The sequence below is a fragment of the Bemisia tabaci genome, chromosome 2 (genome assembly GCF_918797505.1).
Source record: "Bemisia tabaci chromosome 2, PGI_BMITA_v3".
In the NCBI taxonomy this organism is placed as follows: Eukaryota; Metazoa; Arthropoda; class Insecta; order Hemiptera; family Aleyrodidae; genus Bemisia; species Bemisia tabaci.
In genome coordinates, this window is record NC_092794.1 from 62,648,981 (window position 1) to 62,676,750 (window position 27,770).

At 41.0% G+C, this 27,770-nt stretch overlaps 1 protein-coding gene across 1 annotated transcript in view; it reads left to right on the forward strand.

The window, feature by feature from the left end:
• LOC109039650 (uncharacterized) overlaps positions 1–27,770 on the forward strand; it is a 141,606-nt gene that overhangs the window by 32,330 nt on the left and 81,506 nt on the right. The window contains exon 2 of the mRNA XM_019055240.2: positions 25,746–25,776. The gene's annotated coding sequence lies outside the window, so the exon portion shown is untranslated. The remainder of the gene's footprint in view (positions 1–25,745; positions 25,777–27,770) is intronic.

Here is a 27,770-nt window from a genome sequence, read left to right on the forward strand (position 1 = left end):
TTCCATCAACATGGCAAGTCTGGTCTGCAAAAAAGAGCAACAGAAATTCTGGTCACGTCGAATGGAATCATCGCGGCACATAAAATATTTCTTGATTGATTTTAAAAAAAGTAATTATTACTAGATATTGTTGTAGCGCTATTACTAATTAAACTGTGACTTAGAAATTGTAGCCGTGATTGTGGAAAAACATAACAGTAGTGTGGCAATAGACTGTCTGGTAATTGCGTGTCTCAGATAATTAGCATTCACCGGCAAATTACAATCTATTTACGTTGAATAAAAGAATGTAAAACTTAGGAGTGAGGAAAACAATATTAAATGCACTGATTATTATGCTTGAAATTCACACGGACGTTTAACCTGCTGTCGAATGAATGGTTCCAGCTACCACACTTGTGGGTCCGTGTAGTGAAATCAGTGACCTTCGTTAGGTTCAGTTAGGTCACGCAACTAAACTAACCGCCCGGCAATGCGGAGAGTATCGGCGGTATTTGAAGGGGCTTTCAGCTGAGGCCGTGCTTTTGAAGTTCTTTACCAATGGAACCTTTACTATGTCAATTCGAATTTTTGCACTTTGATGAGTCAACACGCATACCTTTTGCAATTTGCCGGAGAGCAAACTACCGACGACTGCTGCCTGTCTGCGACATGTATGTTCCTGGAGAGGCAAGTCACCAGCGCTGAATTTTTGGGGGAGCAAATGCAACCGGACAGTTTTATACCCACTACCATTCTTTTTAATCCAAGTACCAACATTAAAATGGTAACTTTATACCCACGACTAACGTCGTGATTATATTCATTTAGGTTTAAGAGTCAACATTAATTGAACGCATGATGTCGCTTGACCTTTTCAAAACGGAATATCCAAGGATTCTGCGTTAATAATATTGTAAAATTAAAACTGGAGGATAATATTGCAGTTATTATAGATATAAGCTGAGGATGCGGACTTTTAAAACTTCGGGCATTAGTCTACAGGTAACCTCACCGACTGTTCATTTCCAATTTGGATATTACTCTATTTGATACTTAATATAAACGGCACCGTTGGGACCCTGAGTGAAGCCCGTGCAGTGAAACCTGTAACCATAGTTGGGCTCAGTTGGGTCACGCAACTAAACTAACTGCCTGGCAATGCGGAGAGTATCGGCGGTATTTGAAGGGGCTCCCAGCTGAGGCCGTGCTTTTGAAGTTCTCTACCAATGAAACCTTTACTATTTCAATTCGGATTATTGCTCTTTGACAAGTTAACACGCATATTGTTTGCAATTTGCCGGAGAGCCCACTACCATCTAATACGAATATTTGTATATCAGGACACAAGCTTAGATGGGAATTTTTAATTCTGATTTATTTACATAGATCATTTAGAGACACAGCTCTGTATATTTGCCTAAAGTGTGAAAGATATTTTCAGACCGTCAGACGTCAACGCTCAAATTCACCTGATGATGATACTGAGGACTTAATTGCTGAACAATCCACTTAGCAAACAAAATCTACTATGAGAAACTTGCTTTGAAAACTACTTGATCCAACAATTTTTATCAATCATCACCGGGCAAATAAAATGCTCAACGAGTTGTTGATCTATCGCGATTAGGCGAGATATATATTGAGTATGGAATTGAACTCCTGTCTGGCCTAATAGTATCGTTGGAATTGGACATGCTGGATTTCTGCAACATGTGACTGTCCTATGTAGAAAAAGAGACCTCAGTCCACAAAAAGAGATATGTATTAACACTAGAACATATTGTGAGAGTGCTTAAAGAACATTTTAGAACAAAAAACGCCTCAAAATGTAGAACTAAACCAGAGCTATTTAAAGTTTGTTGTTAAAAAACGTCGTTTCGAGTAAAAGCAATTTAAAATACTAAAAATATGATATACTCTTACATACAACCAGCTACTGCTACAAGGTCATCCAAAAGTCACGCACCTCTGGACATAACATTAGTTCTAATTCGGATATCGACTTGCAGTTTGTGCTGTTCTTCCTCATATCAAGGGAGGGGGACTTTTTGAGGCACTTTTCAATTTTAGACCCCCCCCCCCCTCAGGGGCTAGGGGGCAACTCAAGAATTTCAAATGGCAACCCAACCCCTCATGTGATATATCGTTAAAAAGAGCATAAAAAAAGAAAAATTTTGGCGCAAACCACAAGTCGATCCGACCCCCCTGTCAAAAGTTAGGGGGGTCCAAGTTTGTTTAGGGGCCTGTATCTACTTATTTTTTAAGGATTTCGTAAGGATTCCGCATATTGCACTATGAATAATTGCACCCTGAAAACAACCGTTGATTCATCGTTTCCGGGAGGGAAGATCCCCCATTCTAACGTGGAAAACTGACTCGAACGGTTAAAATTTAACGGAAATAGGTTTGTGCGATTTCTGTTCAAAATTTTGCCCATTTTTGCGTGCAATTAGAGGAAAAATCGGTGCAATTTTTAAATAGAAGTCTCCTGGTTAAAATATGATTAGCGAGTGGAAATTATGCAAAGCTAAAATGCAGTTACGTTTTTCATCTGGGATAATTCGAATTTCCACAAGTCAGCTCCGTGCAGGAAAAAATATCCATTGTACGTTTCGAATAGTTTAGCAGGCGATTTTCAGCTCGGAGCCCGGTGGACTGAGTTTCAGTCGAGCAGACCGACCGCTTCAGTTCCAAGAACCTACGATTCAGTTCAATGAACTAAGAAGCTTTGGTTTTCATGGAGCATGCTTCGTATCGTCGTCCCCCACGGAAGAGCGTAACTGCATTTGATTATTGGCAAATTCTCCATCTCGAATTGCAATTTTAACATGAGAATCTCGAGCATATCCAACTGAAAACTTCACCAAATCTTTTTCTGATCTCGTGCGAAAATGAGTAAAATTTTGAACAAAAACTGCACGGGTACTTCCTTGTTAAAATTGAATTGTTTAAGATAATTTTTCAACTTCGGAATGGACTTACGCTCTTTGTCTGAGGTCTGAGGTACGACGATATCGACGACATCTTTCCGGTTCAGTGAACTGAACCTTCAGTTCTATTATCTGAAGTGTCAGTCCAATCGACTGAAGGTTTAGGCCTCAGTGGGCTGATTATTGAAGTTGATAGACAAAGCGATAGATAAAGAAGACAAGGGGAAAACGGATCGATTCTATCGATGGAAGCGGGTGGTTGCATCAAATGAAGGAGTTAAGTAATGGACTATCACTAACCCACGAAAGACACGTTTGGTTAGTACATCATTTCCCCTTTGTCGATAACGGCCACTCGTTCCAACCAATAGGAACGCTCCGTTTTCCCTTCTTTATCTTTGTCTATAGCTTTGTCTAACAATTTCAATAATCAGCCTACTGATCTGCGGACTGATTGTCGAAATTGATAGACAAAGCTATCGACAAAGAGGACATAATAAGTGTGGAGCGATCCTGTCGGTTACTTTGGTTGGTTCTTAAAGACTAAGGGGGTAAATGATGGACTAACTAAAGGGTCTCTCATGAGTTGCCGTTAGTTAGCCTATTACCTACCTCTTTGTCCATCGCACCCATCCGCTCCCACCAATAGGACCCCTCCATATCCTTTTCGTCTTCTTTGTCCATAGCTTTGTCTACCAATTTCAACCATCAGCCCGCTGCGGGCCGATTACTGAAATCGATAGACAAAGCGATAGACAAAGAGGACATAAGGAGTACAGAGCGATCCTATTGGTTGAGATCGGTGGTTCTCGTAGACAATGGGAGAAAATAATAGACTAACTGTATAGGGTCTTTCATGGGTTGCCGTTAGTTAGTCTATTACCTGCCTCCTCTATCCATTGCAACCACCTAGTTCCACCGACAGGATCCCTCCGTATCCGTTTTGTCGTCTTTGTCTATAGCTTTGTCTACCAATTTCAACCATCAGCCCGCTGGTCGGCTAGTCTAACCGAAGTTTTTTTTCTCCACATACGTCACCGAGTCACTGAGTCAGTCAGTCAGTGAGGAGACAGGATACGGGAGGATAGAGTAGGGCAGGGCAGGTGCGGCTAATTCGGAAGATGATGTGACGCGGATCGACGCGACGCGTGCCGTGACGTCACGTGACGACACACGGCGAGGTGAGATATTCAAACAGTGACACCGCGGGACCAGCAGCGTTGCCAGATTTGTCCTGGAGGTCCCGTCGCGAGGCCCCGCGTCCGCGGGTCGGAGGGCGATCTGGCGGCGGCGACGTGGAAGATGATCCGCTCGACGTTTGCGGGGTTCCCGTGCCGCGCCGTCGTTGACGTAGATCAATCGTCAAATATTGACACTGCTTGACATCAGCATGCTGAGGTGCGGGCGCGCGACGCGACGTGTGGGAGGTGCGTGGTGACGCGGCGCGGCGCCCGGCGCGGAGACTGCATCCATCCATCACTGATCGTCACCGTCGCGATCGCTCTTCCATCGATGGTCAAACTGCAAAACCACGTATCATTAATGCGGCGTTTCGAAATTTTCGTTTTTAATTTATTTTTTGAAGAGCAGCGAGCCAACTTTAAAGCTTGAAACGTATACATTTGGCCAAAATTATGGCCAAAAGAACACTAATTGGACGTATTTCTATCAAACGGAACTATATCGACGGTGAAACTACCAAACCACGTATCTCGTTTGCGGTGTTTAAAAATCTACGCTCGCATTTTATTTTTTTGAAGTAGACCAAATCAATATCATTCCTTGAAATTTTCACAGAATTTTCTCCGCACAAAGAGGAAAAATCACAGAAATTTTCAAGACTGGATGTTAAGTAGTTTTTCATTTAAAAAATAAAGTATGACAGGAAGTCTGCGACGTCGCAAACCGAGTTATGTGATTGCCGACTTTCACCGTCGATATGCATTAAGACATGAGCCCTAAGACCCATAAGCATATGTGCATAACAGGGCTCACGTCATAATGCACATAGTTCCGTTTGACAGAAATAGTCCAATTAGCTCTCTCTCTTCGCAATTTGAACGGAAATGTTTCTCAATTCAGGACACACTTCTGAAAATAAAGAGCCAAATTTAAAGCTTGAAATTTATACATTTGGCCAAAATCCTGCCCAAAAGTCGGGAAACGGGTCAATTTTCACGAAAAGGATTTTTTTCACTAGTTAAAACTATGAACACTAATTGGACTTATTACTACCAAACGGAACTATGTGCATTGTGCATTGAGACATGAGCCCAAAGCATATCGACGGTGAAAGTCGGCAATCACATAACTCGTTTGCGGTGTCTGAAAATCTCCGCCTCTACGTCATTTTTTTAAAGGAGAGCAAATTGACATTATTTCTTGAAGTTTTTGCAGAATTTTCTTCGCATTGAGAAGAAAAATCATGACAGTTTTAAAGAATTGCCGTTGAGTAGTTTTCCATTTAAAAAATAAAGTATGACAGGAAGTCTGCGACGTCGCAAACCGAGTTATGTGATTGCCGACTTGCACCGTCGATATGTGCATAACAGGGCTCACGTCATAATGCACATATAGTTCCGTTTGACAGAAATACGTCCAATTAGCTCTCTCTTTGCAATTCGAACGGAAATGTTTCTCAATTCAGGACACTTTTCCAAAAATAAAGTATGCAGTATGTAGGTCGTGTTGGTCAATTTTCGTGAAAATTGACCCGTTTCCCGACTTTTGGCCAGAATTTTGGCCTCACAGCCCACGATGCAACGTGCAATATTATGATCTCGTGGGTTAACATGTGACCTACATACTGGATACTGTATTTTTGGAGGTGTGTCCTGAATTGAGAAACATTTCCGTTCAAATTGCAAAGAGAGAGCTAATTAGTGTTCATGGTTTTAAGGAGAACTAGCGGAGAAAAATCCTCCGATTCAGGAGGAAATAGTGTAATAAGAAGCATCTCTGAGGAACTGTCATAAAATAAATGAGATACATATCACAAGTCTTTTGAACCTCTAAGAGTTGTGATTTTCATTTCATTAACATGAGATTAGCATTATCAAGCCTCAACTTTGAATTTTGATCGAGTCGGATTTCAGTTGATCCGATAATTTGCGCATTATCTGTTAGGGCACGTCCTGCTTGTGAGGAATATTAATGAACAATTTTCACGCATCCTCTCTTCTTCTTTGGAATGAAAGAAACAAATTGAATTTTTTGTTTAACATTAGAAATATATATATATATATATATAAAGTCGCTTTATAACGCACTCTGGCGTTCTACGACACCCAAGCGCCACATATGCCTGTCTTCCCAGAGGTTATCGGGCAACTGACACCGCAACATCTCTTTGTCAACGCCCTGCCGCCAACCCTTTACGGGACGTCCCCGTCGCCTCTTCCCAGGTGGTACCCAATCCAAAACTTGTTTGGGCAACCTCTCCTCCGACATTCTTTGCACATGTCCATACCAGCATAACTGCCTGGACATGACGTCGTGCACGATATCTTTCTCAACCTTCATCACCTGGCGAATTCTCTCATTACGGACACGGTCCCGTCTCGAAATGCCGGCAGATCGCCGCCAAAAATCCATTTCAGTTGCCCTCAACATTTCTTGCGTTCTTTTCGTCAAAGGCCACACTTCACTACCATAGAGCACGATACTTTTAACGATGGCGTCATATATCCGGTGCTTGTTTGCCTTTGAGATGCTCTGATCCCAGAGCACCCCGTTCAGCATCGCGATGGCTCTCCTGCCCTGGATGATCCTGTCCTTAATTGCTCTATCCATCCTTCCATCCTGATCGAGCCAAACACCGAGATACTTATACTCGTCACACTCTTCGATGCGCCGTCCATCCTCAAGCTCTATGCTTTGCCGTTGATGCGCTGCTCCCACGACCAGCTTCTCTGTCTTGGACACACTAACGTCCATGCCCCATTTCCGATATTCTTCGACCAACTTCCGCGTCATGTAATCTGCATCTTCCTCATCTTGAGCTACAACGATCTGGTCATCGGCAAAGCATAGAGTATAAAGGGTCTGCCCATCAAGGAGTGGAACGCCCATTCCTGCAACCTTCTTTTTCCATTCCTCTAAAACGTGCTCTAGGTATACCTTAAATAGTGTTGGTGACAAACAACAGCCTTGTTTTAGCCCTTTTGTGACGAAAAAACCTCCGGACAACTCTCCACGACATTTAATTTTTGCTATCGTCCCGTTATAAAATGATTTAATTGCCCCCACAAGTCCTTTGCTAAAACCCCTTTTTTCCAAGGCTTCCCAAAGCTTCACTAACGGCACGCTGTCATAAGCTTTCTGAAGATCCACAAACACCAAGTGCAGCTCCTGGCTGACCGCCCTTTTCTTCTCGATGACCTGGGTAATGGTGAACAGATGGTCGACGGTAGACCTACCGGCTCTAAAACCAGCCTGTTCTTCGGCTTCCTGGCCGCTCCAAACCTCTTCGACCTTTGCCTTGAGAATTTTACCGTAGACCTTGCTCAAGGTTCCTGTGACCGATATACCTCTGTAGTTGTCGCAATCTTGCTTACTACCTTTCTTATGACTGGGAGTAATCCAAGATTCCTTCCAATCCTTTGGTATTTCGGAACCATGCAAACAGTCTTGCATAAGTTTCCTCAGATGTTCAAATAGTTTACCGGTACCACATTTTATCAACTCCGCCGGTATACCCCCAGGTCCAGGAGCTCTGCGAGTTTTCAACTCCCTCACAGCCTTCACTACATCTTGGAGCTGGATCTCCACGTTGGAATCTTCTTTAGTGCTTATGACTCCGCCTTGAAACTCGGGTCGCCTCTCCGTTAATAAATCTTTAAAATAGTCCTCCATCTTGTCAATTGGTATCGGAGATATGATGTCGCGCATTTTATTCCGTCGCAACCCTTTGATCACTTTCCAGCCTTCCGTACTTTTCCGGCCTCCGAGGTAGGTATTTATCTTCATGCAGCTTTCTTCCCAAGCCTCATTTTTCTTCCGAGTGATTACCCGACGGACTCTTGCTTGAGCCTGTCTGTACATGATTTTATCATCCAACTTTTGGGAAGAGAGAAACTGATTATACCTATTCCTTTTCACATTTATTTCCTCCTCTACCTCCGCATCCCACCAGTACGGTTTTCTGTTATCATTTTTTTGATCAGAAACCCCCAGGGCCTCCGCTGCCGCCGAGTGAACGCAATTCTTAATGAATTCATACCGCTCTTCCGTACTGCCATCGCATGCATCTCCTAACTTTTCATCCAGGCGCTTTGCGTACAGAGCCTTGACACTCGGGTGCTTTAGGCTATCGATGTTGTACTGAACTTGATGTACGCGTTGTCGCTCCGGTTGTTGATTGTCGCCTTGATCGTTCTGCGACACACGAGCGGGAAAGGCTACATCCGCTCTGAGGAAATAGTGGTCACTACCGCAGGAGAGTCCTCTACATACCCTCACCTGCTGGATCTTCAGGTTTGTTACCTGTTTAACGAGCACGTAGTCAATGATGGATCTTAAGCCGCGGGTAGGTTGGACCCAAGTATATTTGTGAATATCCTTGTGTTGGTAGAACCCGTTCAATACTTTTAATTCCCTCTGCTCGCAAACGTCGATAATGCGGCTTCCGTTGTCGTTCACTGTAACTTCACCGAACGGGCCAACGATTTTACTGTTAACCGGGATCCCGTTCTTCCATTTAGATCTCCCAACACAAGGACTTCTCTCCCAGGTCCTACCTTCACTACCTCCTCGTCCAGTTCTTCAAAAAACTGATCCTTAAGTGCGATGGTAGCATCATCATTGACCCCGTATACCCCCAAAACAGTGACTCTGTGACCGTGCATAGTTAGGTTCATCTTAATCATGCGAGCGTTGATGGCTTCCCAGTTCTTAATATTTTTTCGAAATTTTTTGCGGATCAGAATTGCGACACCCTGCTGTGCACGCTGATGTTTTGGCACTCCACTGTAGAATAAATCATAGTCCCCAAGGCTCTCTGATCCGTGGCCTTTTTTCTTCGTTTCCGTTATTACCGCCACGTCGATCCCGTTGTTCTTTATCTCCGATACCACTTCCGTCAGTTTCTTGGAAATGCCTTGCACATTCCAAGTACCAAAAGCGAGGGTCGTTTTCCGTAATCTAAGTCGAAGAGTCCGTTTGTTTCCATGGTTACCGAGGCATATGTTATTGGGTTTTTTGACATTGTACATTTTTTCCGAGGATCGGGGAGTCAGCCCGATGCCCCAACCCCCAACCTGGAGGACCAGGGTTTGATTTCGGAGTTACCTCTCCTAGACAGGTTGCTTTCACTACAGCTAAGAGCCCTGTCTACCCCCCCCCTTTGAGGCAGGGGCTACCAGCTGGGGTCCGCAGGATTGCTAAACCTGTGACAGTACAGTCCCCCATACGGTTACATTAGAAATATGACATTGTTAATTATTAGAAACATTATTATTATTAACATTATTATTATTAAACATTATTATTAACATTATTATTAAACATTAGAAATATGACATTGTTAATTATAGAGTAAGCTGCAGAAATAGCATTCAAAAAGATTTTTCCAGCCCCCGTCCTCTAAAACAAATGCATACCTATTGGAGTATGTATTTTGATTCATATTGGCCATATTGTTTACTTTTTGTTTAAATCCATTATAAAAATATGTTCCATTGTTTACATTTTTCAAATTGTTTCACATGAATCGATACGGTGGAAAAAAAGAGTTGCAGAAATGTGAGAATAGCTTTGCTTTTTCTCTTTGCTTTTTTGTGACAGTCTTATGCTATTGTTTGAAGTGCGTCCAGATATAATCGCCGGTGGCATGATACCGGAGTAGCCTTCGGATTAGACAATCCCTTCGCGAAAATGGATAGCAAGACAGAATACAAAGCTGCCGTGGCATCGAAAAGAACAATGGAACGCCCAAATTTTCAAAATCTTTCAAATTTTGCAATTTCTATAATTAATAACAACCCACTAATTTAGCTAAAACGGCAAAATTCGTCTTTTTCTGCATATAGAAGCGACATCTATGAGTAAGGAAAAATTGACGTTGTTTCAGGCATAACTGTAGTATGTCCACATTATTTCACAAGACCTGTGATGATTGCTGTCTTGAACAGTAAAAATTAATCAAACTAAAAACTAGGTCAAATTTTAGTCAAAAAGTCATTCACTAGTCAGAATTTTGTTTCTATCGAAAACTGACACGAAAGCTGAAACGCGTCGGTTTTCAATAGAAAAAATTTTCGGACCAGTGAGTGACTATAACATTTTAATATTTTATTAATTTGACTTTTTGTTTATAGTGCGCCCAAAACGCGTCCATGCTGGCACACACTAATGGCGTTTGCTGCTGTCTTGCCTAACATGAAATTAGAAATGCCCTAAAGTTGTCTGCATAAAAGTTACCTATTTTTAATAATCAGAAGAATGCATTGCATAAAATTTCCCAGTGAGACGCTTCTACGTCCACTTCATCAAAACTTCACTTTTGCTGTGACTATTCTCTTCGGTAACACGACAGTGACAAGCCAATCCCTCAACACAATTTCAAGCAAGGCAAGTGAAATATGTTTTAAAAGTTCGATATCAACTTTAATAGAGGAATCAGCGTTTTTAATCTGCATCATAATCTGTAAATTGAAGCATTCCGCTTGCGATAAATTACCGTGAGTCAAATCCAGAGACAAGTCAAATCGGTCCGCATGAAAACAAATTGAGCGTCCGGTACGCAAGTATGAATTGACTTTACGCATATCCGCTCCCTCTTTTGATTCATGATACTTCTCTAGCTTGTCAAAAAATAATTTAAACACTTTAAAAATTGAAATATGAATTGATTTCACAAAAACCTACTTCCTCCCTTGATTCATGGCACTTCTCCTTCAGCTCATCAAAAATAATCAACACACTCACAAAATTATTTGTCACAAAAGATGCCGAAATGACTCATGAGATTTTGGATTTTTAGCATATTATTGTTTATATTTTCGGTCACAGATAATGCCAATTTCTCACGTGTTAGTTTAGTTGGGAGGTGCCTAGTGCACCCACCGTGATTAACGTGTTGAGAATTCGTATGGTGTGATGCCCAGTTTCTGATTGTGTTCAATGGGTTATGTCAAAATTATTTGTCACAAAAGATGCCGAAATGACTCATGAGATTTTGGATTTTTAGCATATGGATGTTTATATTTTCGGTCACGGATAACGCCAATTTCTCACGTTTTAGTTTAATTGGATGGAGCCCAATGCGCCCACCGTGATTAATGTGTTGAGAATTCGTATTGTGATGCCCACTTACTGACTTAGTTCAATAGTTTATGAGGATTTTTTAAAATCTCGCGGAAATGCTACTTCAAGCCTGCACAGCTGGAGCAAGTATTTCCTCATTGTGAAACTGGAGAAATACCATCTTATTTCACGACGTTTAAAATTTTTAAATTGAACTTTATTTCATAAGGGCCGCGCAGTGGCGAGGCGTGCTTTGCGATGTATCGATTGGTCTACCATTTAAACCTATGGAAAAGGATCGATGAAGAGGGTGTTTGTAACGAACATCTTAATAATCGATTCTTTACTATAGCTTCAAATGGGGAAATATCGATAATCGATTCACGCCACGCCACTGGGGCCGCGACCGCGAGGGGTTTTATGACCGCGTTTAGCAGAAAGGAACCAAGCCTCATCAGTAATTGCCAAATTTAACTAAGCAATTTGATTTTTTATAAGAGCACATTGAAGCGGATTTTCCTTTTAAATTTAAAGGGATTTGCTTCGTACAATGCAGAAAATTCACCAAAAATAAAATATAAAATCAAATGGCCCAATTTAAATTGACGCTAGCTAATGCGGCTTGGTTCCTCTCTACTTAACGCGGTCCAAGTAGTCATGTGTAAGTTTTGGCAGGCTGGGGGTGGTCCTCCCTTAAAAAACGACTCGTTTTTATCGGGGGAGGGATCGGAACTCGCCGTGCTTACTGTAAAGCGACGCGAACACCTCTTTGCGCGATAATCCCTCTCGTAAAACTCTTTAACGCGCCAAGTTAATTGAATTAAAGGAAAACATGCAAAAACAAGCCGGTGGCTGATTGAGGTGGATCAAAGAATCCGTATCCTGAAAGAATGGATCGGGTTTTTTTTCTTCTTCGTTTTTGCTTTTATCGCCGCGTCCGAGTTACAACCTGGGTGCTCCGACGTCCAGACAAGAGACAGGTTACTTGCTAGTCGCCGAGAGATGAATCACGTTCGGCTCTGATGTATTGGAAACAAATTAGTGATTAATGTATTCACGAATTCTGCCGTGCTAAGGAAGAACGTCGTATGAACATCCAAGAGTTGCCAAATTTCCTTCGATAAAATTATTATTTTTGAGGAAAGTTATGAATATTTTTCCTTGAAATTTTCAGGAAAATCAGGTGAAATTGCAAACAGCATTATCTGAAAAATTGGAAGAAAAATATTCAAAAATTTACCAGGAAATTCGCGTTTTATCGAAGGGAATTTGGCAACGCCTGAAGGCTCATACGGCGTATTTCCTTAACACGGCAGAATTCCACATCCACCCATTGGAGAAAGATCAAGCCGTTACGAGAAGAAAAACATTCAAAATCGATAGCCTTGGCCTACCGTAGATCCTGTAACTATCCATTGTGAGTTTCGATTGCGGATCTGTTTTAAATTCAGTTGTTATCGGCCAAAAAAGTTTAATCTCCCCTTTTCAGCCACGAGAAAAATGTCGCGGCGGGTCGAGACAGACGCACGCGTCACCTCTCTAGTACTTAAGAGGATCGATTTGATCATTTAGCATGTTCGCACTTGTTGTTTACTGACTGTGTAATTTTCCGTTCATAAACCAATGACCCCCCTATTGGAGATCCGCTACCTTCTTGTAACCATTCTTACGGTCTGATTTAGTTCTTTTCGCCTCCCCGTGCGTAGACTACTGTGTTGGCCCCTCTTAACCTCATCCTAAAGATGAAGAGGGTTGGGGGTGAACCCAGGGTCGGACTGGCTCGCATCTGAGGGCGTAGACCCTTGGCTGGTTAAAGGGGCGTAATGTGATATTTCCTGGTAGAGCATTCCCTACGTGAAGAGGGGCTCAAAACATTTTGGCAAATCAGCACAAGTTTACGCTATTTTCAGGCTCAAAGTTTATTGATCGAATGGAGTAAAAATTGCAAAATTGGACGTGAAGCACAGCATTGAGAGCTCATGCTTCGCCTCATCGTGCCTTCAATTTGTCAGATGCAGCACGGACGTCCATCAAGTACGAATAGTTGTATCTCTGCGCCGTCGTTGACGCGCATCCTCTCTCTCCCTCTTTTTCCATATTGTGTTTGTTTCCGTTCGTCTTATTCGCAATGGTGCTTCAAGCACTACGTGAGTAATACAGCCGAAGGTAGGAGAGATGTCTTCAGGCCTTTTTTTAACTTCTCTCCCGAATCAGAGCGACGCTTCATTGACAGCATAAAGCAGAGCATTGAGAGCTCACGCTTCGCGTCATCGCGCCTTCAATTTTTCAGATGCAGCACGGACGTCCATCAAGTACGAATAGTTGTATCTCTGCGCCGTCGTTGACGCGCATCCTTTCCCTCGCCTTATTTCCATATTGTGTTCGTATGCGTTTGTCTTATTTGTAATGTTGCTTCAAACTAGAGCAGAGCATTGCGAGTTTACGACTCACGGCATCGCGTCTTACATTTTTCATAAGCGATGTGGACATCCATCTTGCGCGAATAGTTGTATCGCGTTTACATTTGAGATGTCTCTTATTTTTGAATTTCGAGATAAATTAAGGATAAGTTAGCCCAAGCTATGCTGTGGTATGTCCAAATCATAGTCGTTTGAAAAGGAGGAAATATGTTTAAAGGTCTCTTAAGAGGTCTATAAAGGATGCGTATGTCTAAAAGTCAAACCGACCATCGCTTCTAAGGGAGTTACACATAGCTAATGCAGGAGGGGGATGATAAAGCGCCTGTACGTCAAGAAGAAGGTGAAAATTTCACAGAAAATTGTTTACGCTGCAGAAAGTAGTTCTTGGACCTCTTTTCACCACTATCATGCGTTAAAGCACCTTTCTTTACTCCTAACTATCTCTTCTTCCGTTCATTTAAGAAATTTTTCTCACATATTCTAGGTCGTAATTTTTTTTCTTCTCATTTTGCTATCTGTAAGAGGGGCGCGTTTTCGGCTCACAAAGGGAGCGTATCTGCCAATAGCAGTCCACCTCCGACCAGTCCGAGCCTGGGTGAACCGTCCAGTAAGAGGACGATGTGGTGAGCCACTCCTGATAAAATGGAGCCCACAACTTTTTTAAAAGCAATTTGAGGCACTTTTTACAAATGCATGAGGAGACAATTTCTGATCAATAAAAATAAATTATAAAATTTTTGCTGAGTAAAAATTGACTGTCCATTTGTCAATTTTTGAAAATTACCGCAGAAAATTTTTTTTTCTTTTTTTTTCAATGCAGATTCGCCGTTTCTGACCTCTATGTGAACGCTATGCGTATATAAAGAAAACAATCTCGGTGACAAGATCTGATAAGAAATAAAAGGTTAATTTTAGGTCCAGAGAACGAGCTTTTGGTCGTTAAAATCAACACTGAAAAAAAAATATTGCTGAAATTGCCGTGCACGCGGGTATTTCATGGCATGTTGTAGCTAAAAAACGAACGTCCAAACCATGCAGGTAAAATCGCTACACAAATGTCAGCTAACTTACACACACGCGTGTAGGTGATTTTGCTCTCTGAAAAGCTACGTCTGTTACCTTTTTAGTTATTCTTCCGTAAATTTCGCTATTTTTCCGTAAATTCCGCTATTTCAGCCTAACTATTGAGCTATTTTTACTGTTCGCATAGTACCAATACCAAAAAATGCAGTTACACTTCCAAGCCACTCGATGCAAACCTAACTGCATGAAGGCGCGCAGATGTAGCAAATCGGTGTAGAAATTCGTGCTAGTCGTTCACTTGATTCAACACCGTGCACGGATAAGAAAGCTTTACGAAGTGAAGCAAATTTTGCTCCACCCTAAATCGGTGAATTAGCAATCCTTGTTTTTCAGTGAACCTCTCTACAGGTGACAGGAGAACCGAACGGGCCCGTTCGGTGAACCGGAAGGGTTCGGTTTCCCACGAGCCCATTGTTCAATTCAGAGACAGAAAAATTGTGGTTCAATACGACATATTCCAGATCGATTGAAGTGTTTCGGATCGGTGAACCCGTTTTCTAGACTAAACCTGCGGTTCACCGAACCGAACTTCGGTCCTGTCAACTGAAGAAGTCGGTTTGCACGACTGTGAGGACTAAGTCCTCTATATCGAGAAGCGCGCTTTCTAACTCTTGAGTTCGAGAATTTCATATACTCACGTGTCTTTTTGAAAAAAGTAACAAGGAGTCGAAACTTTATCGATGCATCGATTATCTAGTCATGCTGATAGATATAAATACACATTACCTGTCCCAAAATTTGACTTTAGAAATGTTGCGTATTTTTACTAAATAAATTATTGGACTTATTTAGTCTAATAAAGAAATTTGTTCATCAGTCGACCATCAGGAAAAATAATTCTTCTTTGGAACGACGTAAGGCATCCTGTGCTTCTATATTCGTATTAATTTGCGTCACAGCGGACGTAAGTTGGGGTTCCAGTGGTCCTTTTCAAATGGCTGAAGTGACATATCCTCTTTGAAACAACGCAAGTCGTCCTGTATTTCCATATTCGTATTAATGTTTAAAAAAAGACGGAAGTTCCGCAGTTCCTCTTTTGAAACGGACTGTCCTCAATCCCTACTTAATACTTATATTTATTAAAAACCACGTAAGTGAGATTGATTTTTTTCCTAAAATGACCCAAATTACAAGTTTTTTTTTTCGGCTTGGAGATGTGGAGCTTTTCCGAGAGATTGATTCGGCGTCGTGAACTTGCAGGCGGTGGAGTCGGAAGAGTGCGTCGCACACTGAAACGAGTCTTTGGAAGAAGTCGGACATGAAATTTTAGACAAAAATTGTAAAATTTTACGTTTATCTCGTCACAAAATTGATTTCAAGGGGTGTTTTATGCAGAAAATTTTTCGAAAAAACCAATGGAACTATATTCAAAAGATCAACATTTCGTATTTATGAAGATATACGCTTTTGACATTTGTAAATCATGTGCGACCTCTCGGATCGATTCGCTCCACTGTGCGGCGCACAGTGGATCGAGTCAATGGGAGAGGTCGGACATGATTTAAAAACTTTAAAATCGCATATCTTCACGAATTAAAAATGTTGATGTTTTGAAAGTAGTTTCATTGGTTTTCTCGTTAAATTTTCTGTATTAAGCACCCCGAAAAATTAAAATTGTGACGAGATAAACGTTAAATTTTACGATTTTTGACAAAGATTTCATGTCCGACTTCTCCCAAAGACTCGATCCACTGTGCGGCGTGAGTCATTGGCTCTCGACCCGACAAGTGACGCGCGCGAAGCGGGTATCCAGACTCGCGCGACGTTATTATTATTTGTGTCATCCACCCTAACGCCACGTCTACGTAAAACACTGGACGTTAATATTCCGCGCGCGCGCGCGGCGTCGTTCACGCTCGTGCTCGTGTCGCGACGCCTCGCGCACATCTGTAATCGCCGCTGCTCCATCCTCGATTGCTCGTTCCTCTTCCTCGCTCGAGCCTCCGTCGTTTGATTGATCAACGCCATCGATAATCAGTTTTGGCGCCGTTTGATATCCGCTACTCTGACGTGCTAAGGAAGAACGTCGTATGAACATTCGAGAGTTGCCAAAATTCCCTTGATAAAACAAGTATTCTTAACAACATTCATGCGCATTTTTCTTTAACATTTTTGGATATTTTAGATTAAATCGCGTACAAAATTGTCTGAAAATTTCGGAAAATAATATATTTACGATTGGATTACATTTTGCAATAAGGAACCACTATTTCTGGCCCATTTTAGAAACAACATACATGCCATTGGTTTCCCTAGGCAGATATGTGATTTTATAGGAGAGCCAGAGATAGTGGTTCCTTATCGCAAAATGTAATCCAATTTTCTGAGTAAATTTGGTTTTTATCGGAGGAAACTTGGCAACGTCTGGAGGCTCATACGGCGTTTACCTTAGCACGACAGTACTATCCTATGCTATATCGCTCGCTATAAGGAGCAAACTTGAACTGAGTATTGGAATTGATCGACTAAGCGATATATAAAGAAGAAAATTGGACAATGGAGCGATCCTATCTGACGTGCTGAGGAAGGAATCCGTATGAGCCTTCAGACGTTGCCAAATTACCTTTGATAAAAACCGATTTTACAGGGGAAATTGTGAATAATTTTTTCCAAAATTTTCAGACAATCTCGTACGCAATTTAATCTAATATATCTGAAAATTTCAAAGAAAAACGTGCATGAGTGTCATCAAAAATACATGTTTTATCCAGGGAAATTTGGCAACTCTCGAATGTTCATACGGCGTTCTTCCTTAGCACGTACGGCAGTAATAGGGGCCGTCTTAAATTACTTAACGCTCCAGGGAGGGAGGGGGTCGAGGGGAGCGCGTTACGCCGTTTTGTTTTTACGTGTTGAAGGAAAGGGGCCTACGTTACGAAGGCGTTACCAGGGGAGGGGGGGACAAATGCCCGAAAAATTGCGTTAAGTAATTTAGGAGCGGCCCCAGTTGAAAAATATTGTTGTTATAAACGAAGGGGAAACTGATGGACTAATTTGTAGGGTCGCTTGTGGGCTGCCAATCGTTTTGGTCCATGCAGCCGTTATCAATGCTTGTCGAGGTGCACGGTCCATGAAATGAGCCATGACCTAGTACATCTGATGTTTTAGTGGATCTATTTTTTTCGTTAATTCTCTAAGACTGATCATATTTTGATAATAAAGAAATAATAATCGTCGCTCTTTCCTAGGGAATCAATGCTTCTCTTGCGTCCATGCAGAAAACACCACTGAATAGTGAATATGTCTCCGCTTCCATTAGGATTTGCGCTGAAGTCAACACAAACTGCTCTCAATTTCCCATAGTCTCCGAGAGTGGCCAAGTGCAAACATTTTCGTCTCGGCGTGGAAGATTAGATGGGACAGAGAGGAAGAAAATAAGACGAAATAAGAGCAAATAACGGACCCTAGAGCTAACCAAATAATCAGATCCTGGTTAGTGATTAGCCTGTTTTGTCAAATTTTCTCACAGATCCCGGCAAATTCATCGACAGGACTGAGGAGTTATCCCCCAATAAGCTGAGATGCCGCACGGTTTTTTTCCTGAGTTTGATAAGTGCGCCCTGCTCTGAAAAATGCCCTAAATTCGATTGCATTTGCGACTAATTTTGAAATATTCTCTGAGGTTTAATCCGCAGACCTGGAACGAGGGGGCATTCCATGCCTCTCAGAGCCCCTCTTTCCCAACAGGGGACTCCTGAATACACCGCATTGACGGATTAACTTGCGGATCTTCAATTAAGAAAGAAGGAACAGACCAAATTAGTTTGAGCCTTTCAATGTTTGGAACTATTTGACCGATGGGTCAATCGCCTCGGCCATAGGGCACTGTTCCTACAGGGTGATCCAGAAGTCTCGCGCTACTAGCACCAGACATAATCCCTGTAACTTTTGAACAAATTAAGAGAGCCTTGGGATTTTGTGAATGCTCCTAGATTAAAGGAAACGCGACTCTTGAGAACCCACAAAATTTTAAAGGGATCATCCTGAATAGGCGGGCAAGAATCTAAGGAGTTACAGGGGTGCAACTGATAAAAATATTTGTGTTCTTGTGTTACATTTAGTTTATGTAGGGAGTGAAACACAAACCAACACACATTTTATGTTGATTTTGGTACGGTGCGCGGTGAGTTTAGCACAGAAAACAATGAAGAGACTGGGAGAATGCATTTCTCCGATTGCAAAAATGGTATTAAAAATATGTAGGCAAATAATAAGGAAATAAAGCATTGGTTTTCAACATAATGTAGCCTGAAAAAATATCCTCCGAAAAATTACAAATCTTTCGAAAAGAGGATCGTTACTTAACACTGAGCTTTGATCCATGATCTACCGATATTTAAACTCAAATTAATCTAGGGGCGTTACATAATACACTTAAACGCTTTTCCAAGCCCATTGCCGACAGCCTTTGCCTTTGCCCTATACAAAGACTGGTGTCTGGTGATGACTTACCGTTGAAATACGCGTTATAAACTGTCCTTTGTAGGATTTACTTAAGATGTGAAGTGTGGGAAAGAGGCTTAAGGATCAAAACAACGCACGCGCCGTGCCGGCGGATAAAAGCTGCCTCACTGAGGTCTGAGGAGAAAGATCGTATGTAAATTAGGACGTTGCCTGCCATCCGATAAATAGGAATTTTCCGGTAAGCTCGGAAATCATTCTCTTCGGTCATTCCGAGGAGTCCGCTCTATAATTATTTAGTTCTAATAGTTAATCGAAAAAACAAGTTTATTTTAAAAATGTTTTGTTTTGGTTTGTAAAGAATAAATTTGTTAGAAAAACATTTGAGAAAAGTAGCAAAACAGGATACAAACTGATTGTGAACATTTTTAGCTATGATAAACCATTTTATGAAGGTGAATTTTTCTTTCTTTCTTTTTTTTTGATTCTGCAAATGAAATATAATCATTTGTATTTATTTTGTAACCGATTTTATTACACTAAAAAAACGTATCACAATCCCAACTATATTTCTGACTGATTTTGGAGCCAGATATAAGAGTAGTTGAATCAACCAGAGGTGTGGTTGATCCAACTAGACTGTCGGCAGACTTAAACGTACCTCTGACTGGTGCTAATACTCCTACATCTGGCTCCAAAATCAGCCAGGAGTATAGTTGAGATTGTGATAATTTTTTTTCCGTGTGCAATTAACGTCATTTTCAAGTAAAAAATAATTTTTCGTGACTTTAAATTTTCGGCAGAAGAAAACTTACGACTAGTTAAGTACGAAACTACTCCCAACTCATTCTTTCCAAAATGCGACTCTGTGAGTTTCTGCTCAATTCGGTTCAAATCGTCACGAAAAGATCGCAAAAAATCGTAACTACATTCCAATGTTGCCACTCTTCCTCCTACAAATCGCATTTTTACAAGGATAATTTTGGGAATTTCCAACTGAAATTTTGACTGATTATTCCTCTGACCCCATGCAAAAATCAGAACAATTTTACAGGTATGTTCTTGCAAAAAATTGAATTGTTTGAGTCAATTTTGCAACATTGAAATGGAGTTACGTCTCTTCGTCCGAGAAACGACGCAAAGTTCATTAACATTTTAAAAACTAAATATTTTATCGGGCAAATTTGGCATCTTTCGAAATCTCATACTACGTTCTTCCCTCAAGCGAACGCGAAAGCGGTTCGGATCGCAAAACCCCCCTTTATTACGTTCAACGAGACCGTCGAGGAAACTGACTTGCTTTGGGCGTATTTTGACGGCTACTGACTATCCGCTGATTTACCGATTTATTCGAGCTCAAGCGCATTTCAGCCGAGACAGGTACATTGACGTGACTCATCAATATTAGCATAAGACGTCGCCCGCTGCATAAGGGCGTGTCGCCGATCTCGCGTGAGCCCTGAAAAACACGGAGTCAAACGGGTATTGGGGCTCATCTTAAAGGTCGGTTACCCCCCTACGTCACGAGGAGTCGACGCACGCCGATTCCGCGGATACTCCTCCTTTCCTCACCTGTTTTCGCTCTGAACTTTATGGCGGTTTCGATGTTTTGATTCAATTTTTTTGCTTCATGACGCATGAAATTGATAAAGATCGCAATAAAACGAGCATTATAACAATGTTAGGATTTCAGCTGTCGGGATACGCTTGATGATATTTTGTTAAATGAGGGTCGAGCAAAGTAAAGTGATTTTGCGACCTGCACGTGGGTGATTATTCTTTCATCAAATTGAATCGACTTAATCATATCGTCCTTTTCCGGGCAGAACAACTTATTTTTTTTAATGTTGCAAAATTTCCTCAGGGAAATCATATTTTCATTCTAAAAAACTGTTGGGCATTTCAAACTAAAAACTGCATTGATTTTTCTTGCACTGGAAAAAAAAGAATCTTAAATTTGCCGCCAAGAAGTATTTCTTCTTAAATCAAGAATTTTGCTGGTTAATAAAAGCTACTTTTTTGCTTGACCCAAGAATTATTTTTCTTGAATCAAGAAAAAGTCAGCTTAAAGCAAGATAAAGAAAATTCTTGGCGGCAAATTCAAGAATTATCATGCTTGATCCAAGCTACTTTTTTTTCAGTGTGCTAATACAAAAAAATAAAACCTTGTCATCTGCACTTTTAAATCATCAGCACTCAACGTCCGCCATGTTCTTACCCTGAGAGCTCCATAAAGTATGGGTGAAATTGTCTAACTATATCAATCTATACGAAAAAATAATCTGTATGTTGTTAGTGATGTTAATAGGATGACGGAGGAGAGGCTAAAAAAGATACTTGACTGGGTTCCTCTTGGGAGGAGACGAAAGGGCAGCCCAGTTAGAGGGTGGCGACAGGGGTGTTAAGTGAGATGAGGGAGTGTCAACTCCCTGATGGATTGTGGGAAGACCGAGTTTTGTGGCGATTAGGCGTCGCAAAGCGCCAGAGAGCGCGAAAAAGGTCATGCGTATGTATGTTGTTAGTCGATCGATGAAAAAGTATTCCGAAAAATGTTTATCTAAAAATAAGAACATATACATAAGCGGTATGTTCTAAAACAAACAGTGAATTAGTAAAAAGAAGAAAATGGATCGAGGACAAGAATTCCTGGGTAAATATGCGTCTACCTACATCAATTCAATATTGGTGCGCTTTGATGCGTTTTTACTAAAGTCGGTCCTCTTTCAAACTGAACCACAGGACCGGAGACCATCGGAGACTTAAACGAGCGGTTAGGAAAAATAGATAACGGACAACTGCTATGGGGCCGTCCCTAAGTTACGTATATAACTCTGGTGGGAGGGGGGGGGTTGAAGAGAGCTTTAGGCAACTTTGCTTTTACGTGTTAAGGATAGGGACCTATCTCACAATAGAGTTACAAGCGAGGAGGGGATTAAAAGTGCCGAAAAAGTGCATTTAATTTAGACGGCCCCCCCAGACGGACGACTGTTTAATATTTGCATCAACGAACCACTGACAGCAAAGTTTTATCGATAGGCGCGTCGATATGTCGATGGTTGACAGGCAAATGAGACCTCTAGCAGTGCAGTGAAGTTTTTTCGATTTGTTGATGGTTGACAGGCCAATTTTTTAAAGCATGTCATTTTTTATTCAAACAACCCCAATATATGCGCCTCTACAGTCCATGTGTCAAAAAAACCACCCTTTTTTTAGGTTTTTGTCTTTTTTAAAGTCTGAGTTGACTACCGGATTTCACGGCGATTGAACGGACGATTGACGGCGTTTGAGGTCCGACTGGATATGACAACATGGACGGAAGAGGAGGTTATTGCGGAGGAATGGTCGGTGAGCCTCGGTGAGATATCAACGGTGAATCTGCAAAAACGAATATCTCGTTTGCGGAGTTTTAAAATCTCCTCTCCCGTTTATTCTTATCAAGTGGAAACAAACCAACAATAGTGCTTGAAATTTTCGTGAAATACTCTCCGCGCAGAGGGAGAAAATCAGGGAGGTCTTCAATAAATGACGCGGAGTATTGTTTCATTTTAAAAAATAAATTACGATAGGAAGTCTGCAGCTCCGCGAGGCGAGATATGGGTTTTTGCAGTTTCACCGTCGCTATGTAACCGTGATCGTTTCGAATAACAGTGACGAAGGTGATGTCAATGCTGTCGTGCTAAGGAAAAACGCCGTATGAGCCTCCATGCGTTGCCAAATTTCCTTCGATAAAACACGAATTTTCAAGGAGACTTTTGGATACTCTTCTTTTAGTTACTCAGAGAATTTCATTCGAAATTCGATCTGAAGTATGTACGAATTTCCAGGGAAAATGCACATGGCTTTCCTCAAAAATTAATATTTATAAAGGAAATTTGGCAACTTCTGGAGGCTCATACGGTGTTTCTCCTTAGCACGGCAGAATGTGTCATCGAGCTAATCTCCGCGGAGAAGCCCCGTAAGAATTTCGAGCGCGGCTCATTGAAATTTTTCCGCATTGAAAATGCCTACTTGATATTTCGAGTAAAGTATGCTTAAGTACCAGGACAGGTTACTTACGAGTTGCCTCCGACATAATTGACCGTATTCACGGTCGCTTCTTTCATGTGCTAAATGGACGTATTTATGCTAAAAGGAACTATGTGCATAGGATTTGCATGTACCATAGTTCCTTTTAGCATAAATACGTCCGAATGTTTTCTCTCTTTCAAACTTATATCTTTAAGAATTTTCATATGTTACCTGGCTCCTCGAGCACTGTACTGCCGACCCGAGTAAAAACGACACATGGACATCTTGCTGTTGCCAAATATTCTCGGATGCATGACGATTTTTTTAAAAAGTTGTGAGTTTTGTTCCGTACTTTTTACAAAGAATATTACTCCTAATTGAATTAACCGTTCCTGAAGATTTCAGGGAGGAAGATCCATAACTTACCTTAAAAAATAATTTTATTATTGAACGAAATTTGGCTACATTCAAATGCTCATACGACGTTTTTCCTTGGCGCGGTAGTGTAGATTCGGTCGGTTTAAAGACATAGATTCGAACTTTAAACCTCGATCGAGTCTTCCAACGGCCCTGGTTCGAGGGATTGGCGAAATAACTCCCTTTATCCTTTTGTTCTGCACTCGACCCGAGTCAACTTGTGACGCAACCAAGTTGTTTAATGTTGTCGAACAAAGATATTTCCTGTTTGAGCCATAGAAAAAGAGACGTAAAAAACCTAATTCTCCTCTTTTAAAAAGGTCCACACGAAATAAGGTCATTTGATTTGCCCTACACAGCATATATCGATACATACTTATCGATGGGGAAACCACTAAACCGCGTAGATCCAAAATTCGTCTCGTCCCGGCCAAAGTATCGCAAGCGTCATGCGACGTTTCAAAATTTCCGTCGCAATTTTATTTTTTACAGAGAAATTGTTGGTTGAATCTGTTTAAAAATTTCACTGAATTTTATCGACGGCACAAAGAAAATTCAGTGGAATTTTCGGACAGCTTCGACCAACAATTTCTCTGTAAAAAAATGAAATGGCGGCGGTAATTTTTAAACGTCGCATGGCGCTTGTGATAATTTTGCCGGAGGGTGACGAATTAACCTCTTTGACTTGACTACATCAATGAGACGCAGGAGATAGTTTTTATTAGTCTTTAAAATATTTCATTCGATAAACACTCGCGAAATCACTGAAAAACGCGTATATTATCTCAGCATTGATCATTGATCATTCGCATTTTCGCAAAACTCATATCGATGGCCATAGTGCAAAACCATATACATCTCCATTTGTAATATCGCAGACTTCTTGCCATACTTTATTTTTATTTATTTAATCAATTTATTTATTTTTTTTTAAAGCCAATTAACGTAATGTCTTGAAAACTATTTTGATTTTTCATCTCTGTTTGTAGAATATTCAATGTATAAATCTCAAGCTATAAAGTTGGCTAGTCTCTCTTAACTAAGAACAGAAATTTTAAAACAACGCTATGGAGTTACGCAGTTTGCCACTTTAGCCATCAATACAAACACCAAAGTAATTTAAACAGGTGTCTAATTTAAAATGCAAAATTAAACCTCAACCCCATATGGATTCCTGATCATTCCTCGATACCAGGCTATGGAAATACTAACAAATTAACTAAAGTTGCGGCTTTCGCAAATGGATCCGACGGTAATGATTGTGATTGTGATTCACAATCATTACTCTAAAGGGAAAACTTGTATGATGGTACAACCATGAGAGGCCCGTATCTACAATTGAAAAGGTCAAAATCGGAAATCTATCTTCCGTTCAATTCCACGAAAACGTTAGTTCCACGAGGCTCAACGGAACTGAGAAGGTATTGAAAATCTCATAGAATTACGTAAAGACCAATTTCCCTCCAACCCATTCTGAATTAAAATGTCATTATTCGATCTTTGCAGTAGTGATTTATGGAGACATAAATCATTTTTCATTCGATGAGATTATAAATAGAGAGGAAATGTTCATAAATGGAAATGTTTTCTCTTAACCACAAATTAACGTATAACTCATACCTACCTTACAGTATTCAATTATGTAACCCTGCATGGAAATTTATTGAGAGATCTGTCAGTAAGACAATCAATTTATGACAAATCTATAAAAAAACTTCCAGTAGTACCTCTCTCTCTATACCTCTGAAAGCCCAGTTCACTCTTTTCTATGGTTCTATGATGTCCTTAAAAAAATAGCATAAAGTCATAAGATTTAACGACAGTATGCTGGCTATCAGCATTTTTGTGTTTCATTCACCTTCTGAATCTTAGATTTACGATTGTGTTTTTCCTACTCCCTCTTTTGTCTTTTAAAGATACCTGTTCGCTTTCTTTAATGGTGGCCGTATAGGTTCTATGGAGAGTGGTGAGCTATCAGACCGGGTTTGCTTCATTCTGCCCAAAGTTTATCGACACGACGAACAAAAATCTCAATTAATTTAGCATGTTCAATCCATCCACCTTCGTGGAGTCCACGAGTACCAATTTTATTTTAAACTAGCCGTTATGGTCGCGTTTCGCGCGTCCGTCACGGCTGGGCCAAGGGGCTGCGCCCCCTGGACCTCCAGTCACCTCCGACATATGCTACCGACTTACTACAATTACCGGTCGGAAAATTAAAAACTAATAATTTTTTCTTTTTTCTTGTTTGTTTATACAGCCGACCACGAACGGAGAGGATACCGTAAAATGTAAGTGAACCAAAATTATCATCTCCACTAACAATAAGTAATGATGCAAAGGATGCATGGCTCATCTTTGTTTCCCCCTCCTTTTATTATGCCTATTTTCTCTCTGTGAAAAGAATAATCGGAGAGAATTTCAAAAAATGTAACTCTCCTTTGATAAGCGGAGATTTTGAAACACCGCAAACAGGATATCGACGGTGAAACCTACCAAACCACGTATCTCGGTTTGTGACGTCGTAGACTTCCTGTCCTACTTCATCTATTAAATGTAAAACCGCTCAACCTAAATCCGTGAAAACTTCCGCGATTTTTCTTCTCCGTGCGAAGAAAATGCTGTAAAGATTTCAAGGAATGATATTGATATGTCCCCCTTCAAATGGATAAAATGTGAGTGGAGATTTTTAAACACCGCAAACGAGATGCGTGGTCGAGATATTGTCTACACGCGTTCCTGCAGTTTTTACCTTCAATTTGCAATTTACTTTCAGTTATTCATGAATCATTTCTGCAAGAGCGACCTCTCGCTGCATTTAAAAGCAGAGTCACCGCGAGAGCGCGGGCCGGTGATGACCACCGATACAATTTTCATGTTTGTCCGTTTACGTCTTGATCTATTTCTATACGCTGCGACCGTTGCTTCCTTTGTTATCTGTCACCATAAAAATGCCCTGCGTCTATTAATAGCCTCGCTCGGTTTTCGAAATTCCGCTCCGACCGTAGTATGATGAAAGGAATGCCAGGAACGGCATGCCTGTTTAAACCCGGCGTTTGATTTGAAAAAAAGCGGGAAAAATAAACGGTTTTGCACAACTGAAAAGCGCTTGCACGCATGTTAATACTCGATAAAGACGGAAGAACGCATGACGGGAGGCAAATCTTGAGTCATATGCCCCGCCACGCCGCGGCGCACAGTGAGTACAAAATTTCAAACTAGAGTTCCGAATAGACTGTTTCAGATCTGCAAAACTTTAAAATATCGATTTATGACGATGCCACGTTGGTAAATCCTTTTCAGCGATTGATCATCACGTATTGATATGAGGCAATACTATAGTAGCGTATTGATTCATGTCAATCGCGTTGGCGAATCCTGCAAATTGGCAACGTTGCTTTTTTCCATTTAAACCTGTGGGAATGTATCGATTCTAGGAGGGGCCAGGTGCTCTAACACGAATCGATTATTTAGCATAGGTTTAAATGGAGGGAATCAGGTGTTGCCAAATTTCTGGATCCGCCTCTATCTCTGGTCCATCGGAATCATCGATATCTTTCTCCTGGAAAGCGGGATTTTATGCGGAAAATTTTAATTTCCAAAACAAAAAGTCGCGTTTGCTGGGATGAATCAAGATCAGTTTTAGATTCAGGAGAAAATGGCACAATAGCGTAGCCCCATCTGATATTCAGAAAAAATTATCTACCCTCCCTTTGATTCTTGAATCAATAGGATGAGGTTTACATGGTGCATTATGGACGAATTTAGAAGGTCAAAAATGCCGAAAAAGTGCGCCGCGCTAAGTATAAATGCTCCTTTTCATCGCAGCTATTCCGTTTGTCAAACCCGATTGTCGGTCCGTCTGACCAGAACTTTAGTCCATGTAACCGGAACTTCAATCCGTGTAACCGAGCCCAAGAGAGTTTAGTCCGGCAAATCAAATAGTTAGGTTGATACGAAACACGAGAGTTTAGTTTATTAGACCGGACTTTTTTCCAATGAAACACCCATCATTACATAACGATTCACATTAAATTTTCTTGAAGCATTATATTCCCGATTCTAATTTGATTTGACCGAGGGTTGCGTCACGTATTTTTAAGGGGGTTCGGGTTCAGGTTAAGAGGATGATAGAGAGGAGGGGGGTTTAAGAACGGAGGATTTGTATTACGTAACACTTCAACGCCCCCGTTAAGTTTTAAAACCGGCTACGTGCTTGAATCGGAGTTTCGAAGTCGCCGTTTGCGCAATGAGGAAGTAAAAGAAGAAGAAAATGGGTTAACAT